Source organism: Crocuta crocuta, unplaced genomic scaffold (assembly GCF_008692635.1).
Source record: "Crocuta crocuta isolate KB4526 unplaced genomic scaffold, BGI_CrCroc_1.0 scaffold31, whole genome shotgun sequence".
In the NCBI taxonomy this organism is placed as follows: domain Eukaryota; kingdom Metazoa; phylum Chordata; class Mammalia; order Carnivora; family Hyaenidae; genus Crocuta; species Crocuta crocuta.
In genome coordinates, this window is record NW_027528362.1 from 12,360,910 (window position 1) to 12,378,749 (window position 17,840).

At 45.2% G+C, this 17,840-nt stretch overlaps 1 long non-coding RNA gene across 1 annotated transcript; it reads right to left on the reverse strand.

Annotated features, from left to right (window-relative positions):
• Positions 1 to 2,012: 2,012 nt before the first annotated feature.
• Positions 2,013 to 15,683, reverse strand: LOC144223286 (uncharacterized). The gene is made up of 4 exons (XR_013332653.1): positions 15,643 to 15,683; positions 9,336 to 9,391; positions 7,416 to 7,558; positions 2,013 to 2,416 (listed from the first exon to the last, which is right to left on the reverse strand). It is a non-coding gene; the product is annotated as an uncharacterized LOC144223286 (long non-coding RNA).
• Between the last annotated feature and the right edge of the window lie 2,157 nt (positions 15,684 to 17,840).

Here is a 17,840-nt window from a genome sequence, read left to right on the forward strand (position 1 = left end):
TTTTCTGAATGGAGGGTCTGGATGAATTCCTAGGTATAGAAACCACAGTAACCTTACGCTTCCTCATTTCAAAGCAAAGTACAGTTCTGCAGTTTTTATTCTCTTTGTCGGTTTTCAAATTCTAGCGCTGTTCTCACACACAGGATCCGACACGGACAGACACCTGCTGTCTCCCCGCCTGCCTGTTTCGGCCCGTCGGCTCCTGGAGCCCAGAAGGGCAGCGCCCGGCTCTCCCCGCAGCTGAGTCTTGGTTTTTATTCTAGGAAAAGATGGATGGAGCTATGGTTTTTACCCTGCATTGCTTCCTTCCCTGGGAAACTCTATTAGAAACTTCATTTCCTGTGGTCCCCATTTCCCCACCTTTTCTTGGATCTTTTCCTTCCGATGCCAAACTTTTCCTCTTTTACACCTTCTGGGACCCCATCGTGTTTCTTCCCATTTGGATCTCATTTCTAAAAAAAAAGTGTTTCTCTTAATCATACCCCCTCCCTGAATACTGTCGCCACACTCCTGGATTTTCTGCATTCTGGTTGTGTTGATCTTTAATGTCTCTTATTATTTGCTCAGTGCCTTTTAGCTTGCGTTGCAGTAGCCTGTGTACCGTTTCCGTCGCTCGTGGACGTGACTTTCAGGTACAGCCTCGTTACTGCGGGAACTTCATTCTGTCCCCTTTCCTCTTTCTTCTGCGAATAGCTTTGTACACAGCATCGCGCTGTGATCCTTCGCTGTTGCTTATTTTCACCTGAGACGAGGTTTTCTGAGTTTGGGGAGGGGGCGGCTCCGGAGCAGTTCCCGCTGGCGGGCTGAGAGCCCACCCTGTTGTCTTCCTGACCCGCCAGGGCGGCAGGTGCCTGTGGAGCCTCCGGCCACAGCCGCTACCGTCCCACCCCCCTTCTCTCTGGCTGTCTCCGTCCTGCTCACCCGGGATTCTCTCCCGGGAACACCACCGTCCTGGAAGGGACCTCGGCTGCTCCGTCTGAGACCAGACCCCTTGTGCTGACCCATCGGGGGAGTCGGCGGGATGTCTCCTGCGTGCGCGGCTGCCCCCAGACCCGCCCTGTGCTTCCGCTGAGGACCCCAGGCTGCTGGCTCTCCTGCTGTCCCATCTGTCCCCTGTCCCCCGCCTCCTCCATGTCCCCCGAACAGACTGTGACCCCCGCAGGTCCGGGCTGTCTTGGGCCCCTCCCTCTCTGGCATGTTGAGAGGCACGGGCCTGTATCTTGTCACCTAGTCTGCAGCAAACATTGTGCAATTTCTGGTGTGCAGGCCTGGGAGCTTTGTTCCGGGAGGTGCACTGGGGAGTGGGAAGGAGCAGGTGGTTCGCCACCTGCATGGCCACAGCCGTCTTCCAAAAGAACCATCTTGAAAAGTTTTGGAATATACGTGTGTGTGCATATACATCATACATATTCACATATATGTACACCCACCCACACCCACACACACACCTTTGGAATAAAAGGCTAAGGACTATTTTTTCATCCAGTTGCTGGTTTATCAGGGTAGATTGTAATCTAGCAAACTGATAACACCAAACATAACATGTTTTACCATTTGAAAGAGTAAAAAAATAAAGTTATATAAAATAGGATGGAAAAGGCAATAGTACATCTTGCAAAACTAAAGATGACGCTAGTTATCAGGCAAACCTTGTCTTTTGTCTGCTTCTACTTGCTTGGGATTTTTTTTAATGGTCTTCACCATTGAGGATATCAGTCAAGTCTTAGTCACCCTGGGGATTTGAAAACTTCCAGGTTAGAAAATCAGTGAAGTCAGCATTCAGAGACAAAGTAAATTTAAAAAAGAGAGTTCAGGATCAATGCTCATACACTCACGCACGCACACTCACACAGGCTCACAGACTGGCATGCTCAACATTCATGCACATGTACGCATGCACGCACACACATACACACACACACACACAGAGTAAGATTTTCTCTTAAATCTAGACAACAGCTATGTTACTTTCCATTATTCTATGAATACAGACCAACGGAGTTAATGCATCGCCTGGCAGGTCTTAATTCCTGGAAGATTGTATTTTACCGGACTTCTTACATCCGCTTTCATCTTTACTAAGCGGAATGAGGTGAAATCCATTATGGATATTACAAGAAGGGCTGCCTTTGCAAAAGAAAGAATATTCTCTCTCTCTCTCTCTATTGTTTTTCCCACAAATAGAGACGGCTCTTCACCATCGGGTGGAATTTAAGTTGTCATTTGCCAGAGGTCACAGGGAGTGTCATGTCTTCGAAATTCGGGAACTCCGTCTCCTGTTCTCATGTTCATACCTCCAGGGCTTGGGCCACGCTCCCAGAGCTTCTGATTCACGGCAGGTCTTGGGCATGGATGATTCGATGTTTTAAATTTCCACAGGTGATTCTAAGGGGCAGCAGCATTGAAGATCACTGATCTAGAACACACATGGAAAACAAGGCTAACAAAAATGATGGGATTTAAATAAATCCTGAAGGACCAACTGTGAGCGTCTTTCTTAGGAAGCTGGACCTTGGCTGATAGGTGCAGGGAGGCATCGCATGTTTTTAGTTGAGGGAACTACAGGATTAGATGTATTACTGAAAAACAGCAGGTAGAAATGGACAGAATAGAGGCGAGAACCCACTTAGGGATGACAGAAGGTGACTCTGTACCGCAGCAGCACCGTCTGGCTGCAGGAGAAGATGAAGGCATGAGAGACACTCTTCGGGTGGGGAAGGGCCCAGGGGACCCTCGGAACCTGTGCAGCTTAGGTCTGGGAGGGACGAGGTTTGGTGCCCTCTGGGCAGTCTGATGTGATCACTCGTGAGAACCGGCGGGCGCTGGTTACTGACTGCAGTAAGGAAGCAAGGGCTTGAAGGGGACTGGAGGCTGCCTGACGAGATGGTGATGTCCCTTTCAGAAGGCGCAGTGACAGCCCCGCGATGGGCTTGATTCTGCCCTGTGAGCTCCGCAAAGCGTGAGGCTGGGGGGCTCCAGCTGGGAGAGTCATCACAGATCTGGAGCTCAAGAAAGAGCTCAGAGCTGGACACAGAGTCAGGTTCATGGCCGGGTAGGGGCCGATGGAAGCCATGATGTCGGAGGAAGAGGTGGAGTTTGGGAGGAAGGAGACTGAGAACAGAGCTCAGGAGGATATAAAGTAACGACGTAGAGAACTGCCCGTAGAGATTCAGGACATGTGTCCCAGGAGGCTGGTGTTTGGGAACATCCAGGGGCAAGATTGGTACAGGAAAGAGAGGCTGTCCGCAGGCTAAAATCCCACAGCGCCATGCTTCTCGAAGTTTGACGAGCGCAGAACAGGACCTGGGGTCTTGTATAAATGTGCATGTCCCCCCACCCCAACACTCCGAATGCCCTTAATGCCACCAAACTTCACTTAAAAATGGTTAAAATTACAAATGTTTGTTATATATATTTTACTCCAATACAAATTAGTTAAGAAAAAAAGGAAAAGGGGCGCCTGGGTGGCTCATTCGGTTAAGCGTCCAACTCTTGACTTTGGCTCAGGTCATGATCTCACAGTGACGAGTTCATGCCCCGCATCGGGCTCTGCTCTGAAGGTGCAGAGCCTCCTTTGGGATTCTGTCTCCCTCTCTCCCTGCCCCTTCACTGCTGTACTCTCTCTCTCTCAAAATAAATTTTAAAAAATTAAAAACTTTAAAATAATACAACATTTAAAAACGGAAGAATGTACGGGGGAAAAATCCCCTTTTCAGAAAAAAAAATCAAGAGACCTGGCCAGTCCCAGGGCCATGACGGGCACAGGAGGGGCGGGGGCGCAGCCCGATGGCCTGCAGAGACCCGGGGAGGAGGGTTAGGTGGGTTCACGGCCATCAGCTGGGAGGTGAGGCTCTCCGGGCAGTGACAGAGGTCAGCAGTGAGGTGCACACTTCCTTGTTAGGGGGTAGGGGCGGCCGCTGGGAAGAAGGCGCTTGGCTCCCGGAGAAAGCTGAGGGTTGGAGTCAGGGGTGTGGACTAGGAAAGGGTAATTGTCGAAGGCAGTCCCCAGGCGCGGGGCCGGTTGGAGGTTTGGGCAGACGCCTTGGCCACAGGCCCCCGTGACACTGACGTGTGCAGGCAGGCTGGCGGGACACCTGGCCAGGTGTTTGCATCTGGAGGGCTTGCAGGAGGGGGACGGCCATGGGCAGGGACGGACCCGGAGCTTGGGAGGGATGGACCAGGGGAGGAGGGAAGAGGCAGAAGCCTCTGCAGGCACCTTGTAAAGGCAGAGGATGCGGAGCTGGAGCAGGTGGACCTTGGGGGTGGCGTCCCCTGAGTTTCTGGGGGCGGTTCAGGCCTCCCAGACCGAGGTGGGAAGGGGCCGTGCCCTGGGAACAGGAGCCTGAGCAGGTCAGCTGCACAGCCTGGTTGTAGGGCCGGTCCTGCCTCAGTGCGCTTTCTGGCCTCTCGGGCGGGGTAGCCCCCTCTGTGAGAGCAGGAAGGGACCAGCAGGAGAATCGCTCTCCTCCAACCCCCCATAGACCACCTGAGAGCACCCCCCTTTCTTCCCGCTGCTGTAAGAAACCATCACAAACCCGGTGCGAATACCCACTTTTCACCTCACAGTTCATCCACGCTGGGTCCTGGGGCGCCTGGGGGGGTCTAACTTCAGCTCAGGTCATGATCTCACTGTCTGTGGGTTCGAGCCCCGCATCGGGCTCTGTGCTGACAGCTCAGAGCCTGGAGCCTGTTTCCGATTCTGTGTCTCCCCCTCTCTCACTGCTCCTCCCCCCCCTCCTGCTCTGTCTCTCTTGTTCTCAAAAATAAAATAAACATAAAAATAAAAGCAGAAGTCCAATCAAGAAGCTGGCAGGACCGTCTTCCTGGCTTGTGGCTGAGTCCGTCTCAGGCAGTGTCGCTGAGACTCTGAATTTGGAGTCTCCCTTTGGCTTCTAGAGGCTCCTGATCCCACCAGGCCCACCTGGGTAGCGTGGGGCACTCTCCCCGTCCCTAGTGCCAGCTGCAACCTAGATCCCCTTCCCATGTGATGTAATTTGCTCACGTGTTCTGGAGACAGATTTTGGGGTCCACTCTTCTCCCCGCCTCAAAAGGATATATTATTTCCTAAGAAAGTGGTCTTTCCAGACTTCGACGCATCTCAAAGCCCATCTTCGTGTACTAATTCATAGTAAAAGCCTGTAGATTATTTTAATCAGCTACAAATCCAAGGATGGGCCATTTGTTTACTGTGAGAATTCAAAGTAAACTATAACCAGAGTTAGCATGGGGGGAATGATGGGTAATTTGAGGTGAATTATTAACCAACCAAATTCAATTACAGCCAAATCAGATAGGCCCCTAACATTTTCAGAAAAAGACAGATAATACAAAAGGTAAACTCGGATATTCGAAGAATGTATCTTAACACGCCACTGTAGTTTCTAACTTCCATCAGCTAGGTAATGAGTAAACAGAATATTAGCAATTTAGATAAAAAGCTTAATCAGATAATTTACTTTCATATACGCACACATATGTTTACACAAACAGTCTAATTGCCACACTAGCATGGGTACTCATTTAATATCTGATCTTTTCTGTCCATTGTGAGTACATTCAGTTCTACAGAATCACAGGATAACTCCTCACTAGGAGATAACACTTTAGTCATAATTACTCTAGCACTGTATTTCCCAGGAAAAAAATGTCTAGGGTGATATGAGTGTAGAAGATATTAAGTTAAATATAATTAATCATTTTTTCTTCCTGAAGCCTTGCTTGGAGCTTTGACTTACTGACGATCCTTGTAAATCTCAAAGAGGCTACTAGTCTGCACCCATTCGAGAACTTCTTTGAATGGAGCCCCTTGGATTAACCAATGAGCATTTTTCACAGGCAGGAATATGTGTGAAAGCCTAAAATACATGAGAGATCTATATAGCTATGGAATTTGTTTGTGAATGAGCACACACACACACACACACACACACACGAACAGTGAACACACACAGGATATTTTACCCAAAAGAGAAAGCGTATGCAAATGCAAATACTCCCAAGAGATCATTAAATTTAAGCTCTAATGACATGATATTAAAGCGGTAAGTTTATAAGTCTCTATCTCTTGCTCAACTGTGGGCTCTTTGAGGGCAGGACTTTGCCTCATCTTTGCGTGTCTAATGCCTGTAATATTTGCTAGAATAAAAATGGCAATGAGGGGCGCCTGGGTGGCTCAGTCGGTTGACCGTGCGACTTCAGCTCAGGTCATGATCTCACAGTTCATGAGTTTGAGCCCCGCGTCGGGCTGTGTGCTGACAGCTCAGAGACTAGCCTGGAGCCTGTTTCAGATTCTGTATCTCCCTCTCTCTCTGATCCTCCCCTGCTCGCGCTCTCTCTTTCTCTCAGAAATCAATAAAAACATTAAATTTTTTTTTTAAATGGCAAGGATACATTTTACAAAGTGGCCTCTTATCATATTATAAAGATGCAGATGACAAGTAAAACAAGGATGTGTTTATTGAACGGAAGGTTGTAAAGTCAGGCACATGGTCTCAAAAAATATTTGTTCATAAAATAGATTAAGAAATGAGCTAATGGAGGGGCGCCTGGGTGGCTTAGTGGGTTAAGCGTCCGACTTTCACTTAGGTCATGATCTTGCGGTTCGGGGGTTCGAGCCCTGCGTCGGGCTCTATAATGACTGCCAGCTCGGAGCCTGGAGCCTATTTCAGAGTCTGTGTCTCCCTCTCTCTCTGACCCTCCCCTGCTCACGCTGTCTCTCTCTCTCTCTCCTAGAAATAAATAAAAATATTTTTTAAAAAGTTAAAAAAAAAAGAAATGAGCTAATGGAGATAAAACTTTAACTGAGAAGATCTATCACCTTAGAAGAACTTTAACTACTGAAAGATGTAGTAGTTGGGATTTTCCAGAGAAACAGAATCAGCAAGATGGCAGAGAAACAGATAGACAAACAGATTACAAGGTCCTGGCTCATGTGACTGTGGGAGCTGAGAAGTCCCAAGATCTGCTAATGTCATCTGGAACTGCTCTCAAGGTCGCAGCAGAAACAATGTTTAATCTAGGCAGCCCACATCTGACGAGATTGACGCATAAAATGAACCCTTAACAAAAGAATCTGGTGGCATGTTCATCTCTGAAGAATTGATGTCAACACTAAGACGGGAGAGTGGAGCAAAGAGTGATGTGGGCGGTGGTCAGTCTCCAAAGGCTAGAGTCTGGGCAAGGACAAAGGTCCGTAGAAAACGAGAGATGGGGTGGGAGGCTCCTGGCCAGCTCACTTGCTGGAACATGTGACTCTTGATCTCAGGGTTGTGAGTTCAAGTCCCACATTAGGGTGTTGGGTGTGAAGCTTACTTCATTCAAAAAAAAGAAAGAAAAGAAAAGAAAGAAGAGAAAAGAAAAAAAAAAGAAAAATAGAGAGGAGCAAATTCAGGGCAGATAAAAGTAAGTAGACCTACTAGATTGTAGTGGGTACCATCCTCTTCATATTGGTGGTGTTGACGAGCGCCATCCTGGGCTCCTTATTCATATAAGGAATCACTTAATGCTCACCATGCTTTTGTAAGGCGATACGATTACACCCACTTTATCTGTGAGGAAACTGAGGCAGGTAGAGTGATGTAAGTGACGGAGCCAAATTCACACTTGCAACCATTACGTCCTGTGACATATTGTGTTTTGTGTTTTGGAGACAAGAGCTGGATGAGTGAGGTGGACCCAGGTGAAAGGTGGACTTCACAGGCAGAGGACACAGAATATGACTGCACGATGACACGGATCCATTATGTGCTCTTCAGAACAGAGTGACCCGATCAAAGCCTAATTAAGAAAGATAACTGCAGACATGCGGATTGGCTTTGAAAGGTGAGAAAACCAGCAGGAAACAGGGCAGGTGCGGGATGGGAGTGGTTAGAAGGGACAGAATGGGAAGGAAATACACAATTTGAGGTCCATTGCAGGGAAAGAAATCACCATGTAGTCTGGATGCTGGGCTGATGAGAATCCCACTGAATGATGAGCAATATGTGATAGATTAGTTTTCTCCCTCTTCCTCCACAAAGAGTTAAGAACATGACATATAATCGGGAGAATCTTCTGAAGTCTTTCTTGATAATAATTCTGGGCAATTCAGTCACTCACATCTCAAGCAACTCAAGCTTCAGCTGATCTATCTGAACTCAGGACTTTAAGGGCAAATCTGCCGCTGGCCGTCAGGAAGCACAGCTCTCGAGGAGAGGAGAGAGGACACACCTCTTGACCACATCCTCTGATTTCAGATAGTAGATTTACTTTTAATACACAGAAAGTGGAAATTCTAATCTTCTGAGTTAGAAGTCGACCCATGCCTCCCTTTCTACTTAATCTTGTTTATCCCCAACTCTGAGCTGCTGCTTTCTTAATGCTTCCTGCTTTAGACTTACTTACAAATATCACATTGATAGAGGTTGACCTTCAGATGACTCATTTCACTTGAAAAACTGGTTCTGAGAAGTGCATATATTTTATAGGTTCCTATAGCACTCTGGGAAAGTCAACTCCACACTCATTTAGTGGGTGAGTCTGAAAGACCCATGTGAGATACTGGTGGGGATACCGAAAATGCTTTATGCCAGGGCTCTGCATTTAAAAACTATCACTCCAGAGGGTCAAGTGAGAAAGACACAAGACACTGGGCCTGAAAAGAAAACTGGAACAGTAGGAACAAAATGGGATAGGACCTCAGAGAAGGGACAAAATACGGGATTGTGAAGGGATTTAGGACATTTTTCCAAAAAGGCTGCTAAGACTGAGCTGAAGCATAGAGAATAGATAGGCATTGGTGAGCAGGGACAAGCGTTCCACGCTGGAGGAATAACAGAAAACCATAGGAGTGCATGAGCTATGCTAAACATTTAGTGCCCACGCATGAGGAGACAAGGTAGGACATAAGCGTAGGGCCAGGCATGGGGCATCAAATGCCATGATAATGTTTTGGACTTTATTGTGTAGATTGAACAAAGCCCTTTCAAGGAGTTTGAAGCTAAGGGTGATGCGGCCCTATACCTGGATTTTAAGAACATTCTTATTTATAGAGGTGAGAGATCAGAGCTGTTGGCATTGGGCTGTGTGGTCTTTTCTGAGGAGGGTCGATGAGAGTCTGAACAAAGAACGTGAAGGCACAAGGGAAAGAGAAAGAATAAATGGAGGGTCTTTGGAACATGAGACAGAAAGCACACATTTAGAACATGCTGGAATATTTCTGCTCTCTTCCACAAAGAAGAGCAAGTCTGTCTCAAACCGGAAGGCCCTCGGTGATGTGTGAGACCCCCAATGACCAGCAAACCTATGGTTCACATACAGCACTGCCACCTTGCTTGATTGACACCATATCCCGTTACCTGATGGCCAGATCCACTTTCAGAACTTCAAACATTTTTTCTTCTTCTCCAGGAAGCTAAGGGAGTAAATCAAGGAACACAAGTGCTCTTTAATTGCACCAAAAATAAATTAGCAGTCACCAACCCACAAATGAGGATTGTGAGGAATAAAAAAAAATTTTTTTTAGCAAATATAAACATTTACCAAAACTGAAAACACGCTGAGTCATAAAATGTGTCTCAACAAACTTTAAAACACTGAAAGTATAAAGCTTATCTTCTGTGGCCAAAATGGAAATAAGCCAGAAATCAATAAAAAGTATAACCAGGAATTGCCAGATATTGGGAATTAAGCAATATGCTTGTAGAAAACCTATGAGTTAAATAACCAATCTCAAAGGGAATTTGAAAATATTTTTGATTAATTATAATGAAAACACAACATAATAAAACTTGTGGGTGAAGTGAAAACGGTACTTAGGAAGAAATTTATACCCTTGAATTTATATATTAGACCAAAAAAGGCTAAATATTAAATAATCTCTGTAAATTCTCAAGGAGTTTGAGAACCCAAACCAATTACTCACCCCTACCCCCCCCAAAAAAAAGAGAAGAAAAGAAATAATAGCAATAAGAGTAGAAATTAATGAATAAGAAGCAAAGATGGCAGGAAGTCAAAAAGTCAGTGTTTTTTTCATAGAATAATACAATTGTTAACCTTTTGAGAAGATTGAGAGAATAGGAAAACAAGAGTAAGAGAAGCCTGGTATTACCAAAATTAGGAATAAAACACGGAAAATCGCTATAGACCTTACAGGCATTGAAAAGATTGTAAGAGATATTATGTATCACTCTTTTGCCGGTAAATTTGAAAATTTAAATAAAAAACAGATGAAGTCCTTAGAGAGTACAGCCAACCAAAATGAAGACAAAAATAAAACAGTAAATTTGAAGAACCTTATATCTTATAAATAAATTTATGAATTAGAAACCTTCATCTCCCCTCCCCACCACAGACACACAAATCCAGGCCACATGGCCTCACTGGCAAAAATCTTCAAACTTTTAAGGAAGGAAAAACACCAATCTTGCACATACTACTCCAGGTCATCAAAATATAGGGAGTACTTCTCAACTTTTTATGAAACTCACATAATCATAATACCAAATCTGATGTAGACATTACAAATAAGGAGAATCAGAAGACATCTCTTTCATATAGATGCAAAAAACCTGAACAATATATTAGAAAACTGAATCAGTCAACATATGAAGTGTATAATCCATCAAACCGAGCTGGGATGTACTCCTGGGATGGAAAGATGATGTAACATTCAAAAATCGATCATGGTAATTCACTATATTAAGAAAAATCAGGTCATCCTAAGAGGCACAAATAAATTGCTTGATAAAATCCAACATACATACGTGAGTTTAAAGTCGCTCGGAATAAAAAACAAGTTTTCCACATGATAAAAGTGATCTACAGTAAAATCTACAGAAAACATTATTTTTCATTGTAAAATATTGAAACACTTCTCCCAAGACCAGTAATGAGAAAGTATGACTGCTATCACCTAATTCTGCTTGAGACCCTAGTCGACATTTTAAGGAAAAGGAAAGAAGAAAGTATACGAAGATCAGAAAAGAAGAAATAAAACTGTTTTTATTCACAGACAGCATGATCACAGATGTAGAAATTCCAAAAGCGTCCAGTTTAGACAAACTGCTAAAGTTAATGTCCAATTTAGTAGGTCCACTGGTAACAAAGTTCACATATGAAAATCTATTGTATATCTATATGCTGGAAATAAACAAATAGGACATGATATAAAATATAATAGCATTAAAAAACATCAACTAATAATTAGTCTAACAAAAGTAATTAAGTTAAAATTTTTATAAAAATAAATCAAAGAACATCTATGTAAATAGAGGAATACACTAATTTCATGTTATCTATGGTTTGACCTATAGATTCCACAATCAAAATACCACCAGGCATTTCAAATATATGAATACTGAAGACAATCTTAAAAAAGAATTACAAAATTGGAGAACTTGTGCAGGATACAAAATTAATATACAGAAATCTTTTGAGTTTCTATACACTAATAACAAAGTAGAAGAAAGAGAAGTTAAGAAAACAATCCCATTGGGGCACCTGGGTGGCTGAGTTGGTTAAGTGTCCGACATCAGCTCAGGTCATGATCACACAGTTAGTGAGTTCAAGCCCTGCATCAGGCTCTGGGCTGACAGCTCAGAGCCTGGAGTCTGCTTCAGATTCTGTGTCTCCCTCTCTCTCGGCCCCTCCACTGCCCATGCTCTGTCTCTCTCTCAAAAACAAATAAGCATTAAAAAAGATTTTTAAGAAAACAATCCCATTTATAATTGCACCAGAAGGATAAAATACCTAGAAATAATTTAACCAAGGAGACAAAAGACCTATACTTTGTAAACTATAAAACAATGGTGAAAGAAATTGAAGAAAACACAAATAAATAGAAAAATATACCATGTTCATGGATTGGAAGAATTAATAGTGTTAAAAGTTTCCGTACTACTGAAAGCAATCTACAGATTCAATACAATCCTTATCAAAATACCAATACCATATTTTACAGAACTAGAACAAATAATCCTAAAACTTGCATGGAGCCAAAAAAGACCTCAGGTAGCCAATGCAATCTTAAGAAAGAACAAAACTTGCAGTATCACAATCCCAGATTTCAAGATATACTATAAAACTATAGTAATCGGGGCACCTGGGTGGCTTAGTCGGTTAAGCGTCCAACTTTCGCTTAGGTCATGATCTCGCGGTTCGTGGGTTCGAGCCCCGCGTCGGGCTCTGTGCTGACTGCCAGCTCAGAGCCTGGAGCCTGTTTCAGTCTGTGACTCCCTCTCTCTCTGACCCTCCCCTGTTCACGCTGTCTCTCTCTCTCTCTCCTAGAAATAAATAAAACATTAAAAAAAAAATTAAAAAAAAATAAAACTATAGTAATCTAGGGAACAGGAATAAAGTCATACATATACATATATACATACATCTTTCTTAAGATTGCATTGGTTACTAGCAGTCTTTTTGGTTTCATACAAATTTTAGGAATATATATATATATGTTTATGTATATAATAAAGAAAGCAATTCGATATACAACAAAGAAAGCAAGAATATACAATGGGGAAAAGATAGTCTTTTCAGTAAATGGTGTTCAGAAAACTGGAGTTATATGCAAAATCATGAAACTAGTCCACTTTCTTACACCATATACAAAAATAAGCTCAGGATGGATTAAAGACATAAATGTGAGACCTGAAACCATAAAACTCCTAAAAGAAAACTTAAGCAGTAATCTCTTGGATATTGCTTTTAGCAACATATTTATGAATATTTTTCTTCTGGCAAGCGAAACAAAAGCAAAAGTAAACTCTTGGGACTTCACCAAAATAAAAGTTTTGTGCAGCCAAGGAAATCATCAACAAAACAAAAAGGGAACCCAGTGAATAAGAGAAGATACTTGCAAATGATGTATCCAATAAGGGGTTAATATCCAAAAGAAACAAAGACTCTATACAACTCAAGACCAGAAAAGAAAAGAAAAGAAAAGAAAAGAAGAAAAGAAAAGAAAAGAAAAGAAAACCACACTAAACAAACAAAGAAACAAAAACCCCAGAACAATCAGATTAAAAAATGGGCAAAAGACATGAATAGACATTTTTCCAAGGAAGACATACAGATGGTTAGCCATCAACAGGCAAAAAGATGCCCAGCGTCACTAAACCTCAGGGAAATGCAAGCCAAAACCACAGTGAGATACCCCCTCACACCTGTCAGAATGGTTAGTATTAGAAAGACAAGAAATAGCAAGTGTTGGCAAGGATGTGGAAACAAGGGAACCCTCGTACACTGTTGGTGGGAATGTAAATTGGTGAAACCATTGTGGTAAACAGTATGGAGGTTCCTCAACGAATTAGAAATAGAAATACCATATGATCCAGTAATTTCTCTACAAGGAAAATGGAAACATGAATTTGAAAAGATATACGCTTTCCTATGTTTATTGCACATTATATACAATAGCCATGGGATATAGAATAGGGAAGCAAGCCGACTGTCTGTTAATAGATGAATGGATAAAGATATAGAACATGGTTTCTATACACAATGGAATATCACTCAGCTATAAAACAATGACATCTTGCTACTTGTGACAATGTGAGTGGATCCAGAGGTTATGATGCTAAATGAAATAAGTCAGATGGAGAAAGACAAATCTAAAACACAGAATAAATGAACAAACAAAAACAAACAAACAGAACAGCTGGCAGTTGCCTGAGGGGAGAGGGGTGGGGGGCTGGGTGAATAGGTGAAGGGGATTATGAGATGCAGACTTCCAGCTATAGACTAAATAAATCACAGAGACAAAAAGTATAGCATAGGAATTGCATCCACGATATAGTAATAATGTTGTCTGGTGACAGATGGCGGCTACACTGACCTTGATGAGCGCTGAGTAATGGATCGAACTGTCCAGCCACGATGTTGTACACCTGACATTAAGATGTCTGGAGATTTTATTTAATAATGAAAAATGGAGAACTACCAGAAAATATCAATACTCATTACAGCACAATTATGAGCAGAGTGTGCTGCCATCACAGGATAAATAAGTAGACCCACTCAGACACATTTGTTGACCATAAGATTGGGGAGGTTGTATTGCAGTGGGAGAAGCACAGTGTCAATAAACACCAAGAATCCATGACACGCCCCTGGTGTACAAAGATATTTTGCCTCCCACCTCCCACCGTGCTCAGAAGTCAATTCTAGATGGGTTGCAGATCTGAACATAAAATGTAAGGCGTCTTTATGACCTTGGAGTAGGCAAACATTTCTTAAACAGAATGAAAATGTGCTGCACAGAAAGAAGGGAGAAAGAGAAACTTCCCTTCGTTAGTTAAGAAGTTCTGCTCGTGAAAAGACGCAAGTAACAACTCAAAAATGCAAACTGCGGTAGGTAGGGGCTTTGAAACACACATATCTAACAAGAGACTTGTCAGAATTAAAGAAGAATCCCTCTATATCTATAAGGACAAAAGATTTTTAAAACCTTAAAAAAAAAAAAAAAAAAGCCGGGACTTGTCCAATGTAGCTGATAAGCTCATGAGAAGGCACTCGACTCAGCAGAGAAATGAAAATAAAATTAAGATGACAGTACCTACTCATTGGAGTGGCTACAGTTATAAAACATGGGAAAGAAAGAAGGAAAGGGAAAAGAGACAGAGAAAAGAGAAGGAAACTAGGAAGCAAGGAGGAAAAAGAGAGAAAGAAAAAACTGGCCGCCGCCATGTTGGCGAGTGTGCAGGAGGCCTAGGGCTCTGGTGAGCTGGCGGTGTCTTCCAAGCCTCACCACTGTGTATTCCACAAGTCCACAGTTCTACTCCTTATATACAGTCACCCCAAATGCATCCAGTGTGCACCAAAGACTGCGATGAAAATATCTCTGGCTGTATTATTCGTAAGAGTCCCAAACTGCAAACAACCATTGTGTCCTTCAATAGTAAAATGAGAAATAAATTGTGATGTATTCACATGACAGAAGACTATCTACAATCAAAGCGAATGAAAGGGAGGTATGCCCAATAGGCCAGATGCATTTCATAGCACGTTATTAAAGAAAGTGTCAGACGCACACTGTTACATATTATGTGATTCCGTATTTATAAATTTCCAGGTCAGTACATTAATGTTGATGGAAATCAGGTTAGCGGTGGCCTTTGGGAAGGAGAAGGATCAGTGACTTGGGGGTGGGGCACGAGAATGGCCTCTTGAGGGGCTGCTCGTGTTCCATTCGTTTCTCAGCCTGGATGGGGGGGAGACAGGGGTGTGCTCGTTGGGGATGTTATCAGCCTGTGCATTTGTGATCTATGTGGTTGTCAGAATGTATATTAACTTCAAGAAAAAAATATATAAGGGGCTTGGGCGATTCAGTCGGTTGAGCGTCCGACTTCAGCTCAGGTCATGATCTCACGGCTCATGGGTTCAAGGCCCGTGGTCGGGCTCCGCGCTGACAGCTCAGAGCCTGGAGCTGCTTCAGATTCTGTGTCTCCCTCTCTCTGCCCCTCCCCCACTCGTGCTCTGTTTCACTCTCTTTTAAAAATAAACATTAACATTTTTTTCAATGAAGAGAAAAAAAGGAAGATGTATTTTAAAACCGATAAGGAAAGTATTGTGGATACAAAATGTGTTGCTGAACCTGTACTCCAACTATCATCTATCATGTATCCTTTCCCCTCTCGATCATCTTGGTGTTATGCATAAACTTACATCAGTTTCCTAGAGCTGCCGCAGCAAAGTCCCACGGCCCCGGTGGCGGAGACAGTAGAAACTCATCTTNAGGGAACCCATCCCTCTTCTCCGGTTGCTGATGGCTTGCTGGCAATCGGGGCGAGGGGGTGGGGCGGTCCTTGGCGTGTACACACATCACCCTGGTCACACGGTGCTCTCAGTGCCTGTGCTTCTGTGTGTCCAGGTTCCCCCTTTCTATAAGGACACAGTCACAGTGAACCAGACCCACCGTGATGACCTCATCCTGCCTCGACTGCATCTGTGACGTCCATATTTCCAAATAAGGTCGCATTCTGCGGTTCTGGGGGGAGCAGCATCCAGCCAGTAACGCCTCCTATCTGTGTGGGCACACATACCACGCAGGCTATACCACACACCCCTAAGGGGGGCTATAAAGTATCTGCAGTCCTTTAATGAAATCCTGCCTTTTGATCGAAGCTTGTTCGTGGAAAATACAATTTTATTCCAACACATACTGGCAAACTTTTTACAGCTCAGTTCAGAATACATATATATTTTGTGTTTAACGCATAACCTGGGACAATAAAAAAATGCAGCCACGATAATTTAGCTCTAGATGTATGACTAAAAGGTTGAAAATGGTCCAACATAATTTTTAAGTGGAATTATTGGTCCTTAATCAAAAATTACTCAGTGGAGGAAATGGTGTCACCCGCAGAAATTATAATTTCATTCCATCGCTGTTTCAGACATAGTTATACAGAGGCATGGGGGCACTTTATTAAAAATTAAGAAAACGTTGGAATCAATGCTGTGGTTGGGTCACAGGCGCTGGAATTTCTGATTCGCGGCTGCGGGTCTTCCTGGTGCAGGGTGACCAAGCTCCCTTCCTGCCCCAGGCTGCCGGCCTGGCTCATGGTCCCGGGGCTGCAGGGGCCCCACAAGGGAGCGTGTGCTCGGCTCCGCAGCGTCCAGGGGGCCTGCTCGCATCTCTGCAGCTCACGCCCGCAGCCGCGTGGACAAATGCTTTCAGGCAGGCCATTTGCTCTGGTCTCTCGAACGTTCTCGAGTTTGGTAAGGCAACTTCATTATCCCTGCACTGAAATACATTAAAGAGGGAGTGGAGGGCCGGCGGGGGCTCAGTCGGTTGAGCGTCCGACTTCGGCTCAGGTCATGATCTCGCGGTCCGTGGGTTCGAGCCCCGCGTCGGGCTCTGTGCTGACAGCTCGGAGCCTGGAGCCTGTTTCGGATTCTGCGTCCCCCTCTCTCTCTGCCCCTCCGCTGCTCACTGTCTCTGTCTCTCTCTTAAAAATAGAGGGGGGAAAACCCCATGAAAACAAGGAGAGGGAGAGAGATAAGGGGTCTCGACGTGCCGCTGAGGTTCGGACGAGCCGGTCCCCGAAGGTGCTCAGGGCCGTGCTGGGCACACAGACGGCGCTCCGCCCCGTGACCGCCCACGAGGACCCTCGCTGTTGCTACCTCCCCGGGATCCTAGGGCTCAGGAGATCCCGAGGGGACGTGACCGGAGGCCGTGGGGTTTCACGGAGCCTCGCGTTGCCTGGATAAGGCACTGGGGCGGCGGCTTACGGGTCCCGGAAACCGCAGGCACTTCCGCACAAGCCGTGTCCGGCTCTGGGCCGACTGGTGACCACCCGCGCGACCGGCCGCCACGTGAGCCCCCGGGGAGGACGCACGAGGAAGACGCGCAGTTACGTCACGGCTGCTGGGGAACCGCAGCCCGGGCTTGTCCGCAACCCGGCACCGAGGCGCCGAGGACGACGCGGCGTCGGGAAGCCCCCCTCTCGGTCGCTCCCCGGGGCGGGCCTGGCAGCCTCCGTCCAGGCGGGAGGAAAGGCCAGGTTTCTGGAAACAGTCACGCGAAGGACAATCAGGCATCAGCCCCAAATGAGCCACGTCTGCAGCACGCAGGCCGCCTGGCGGAGAAAAGCCGCGAAGGAGAAGACGGGGCTTCAGGGGTCACTGGGTCATCTCCCCGGGCTGGTGGAGACGGAGGGGGGACGGGGGGGGACGGGGGGGACGNCAAATCGGGATCGTCGTCTCTCGCTGGTCCCCAGAAGGCCGTTCTTTGCTCTTAGTCCATGACAAACGCAGAAACCGTGCGTGACGGAGACGTGGGACGGGAGGCCCAGGAAGGGCCCACGCGAGCGAGAAAGGAAGGGCTGGGCTGAGCGGAGCTCACTGGGTCCTTTCACCCC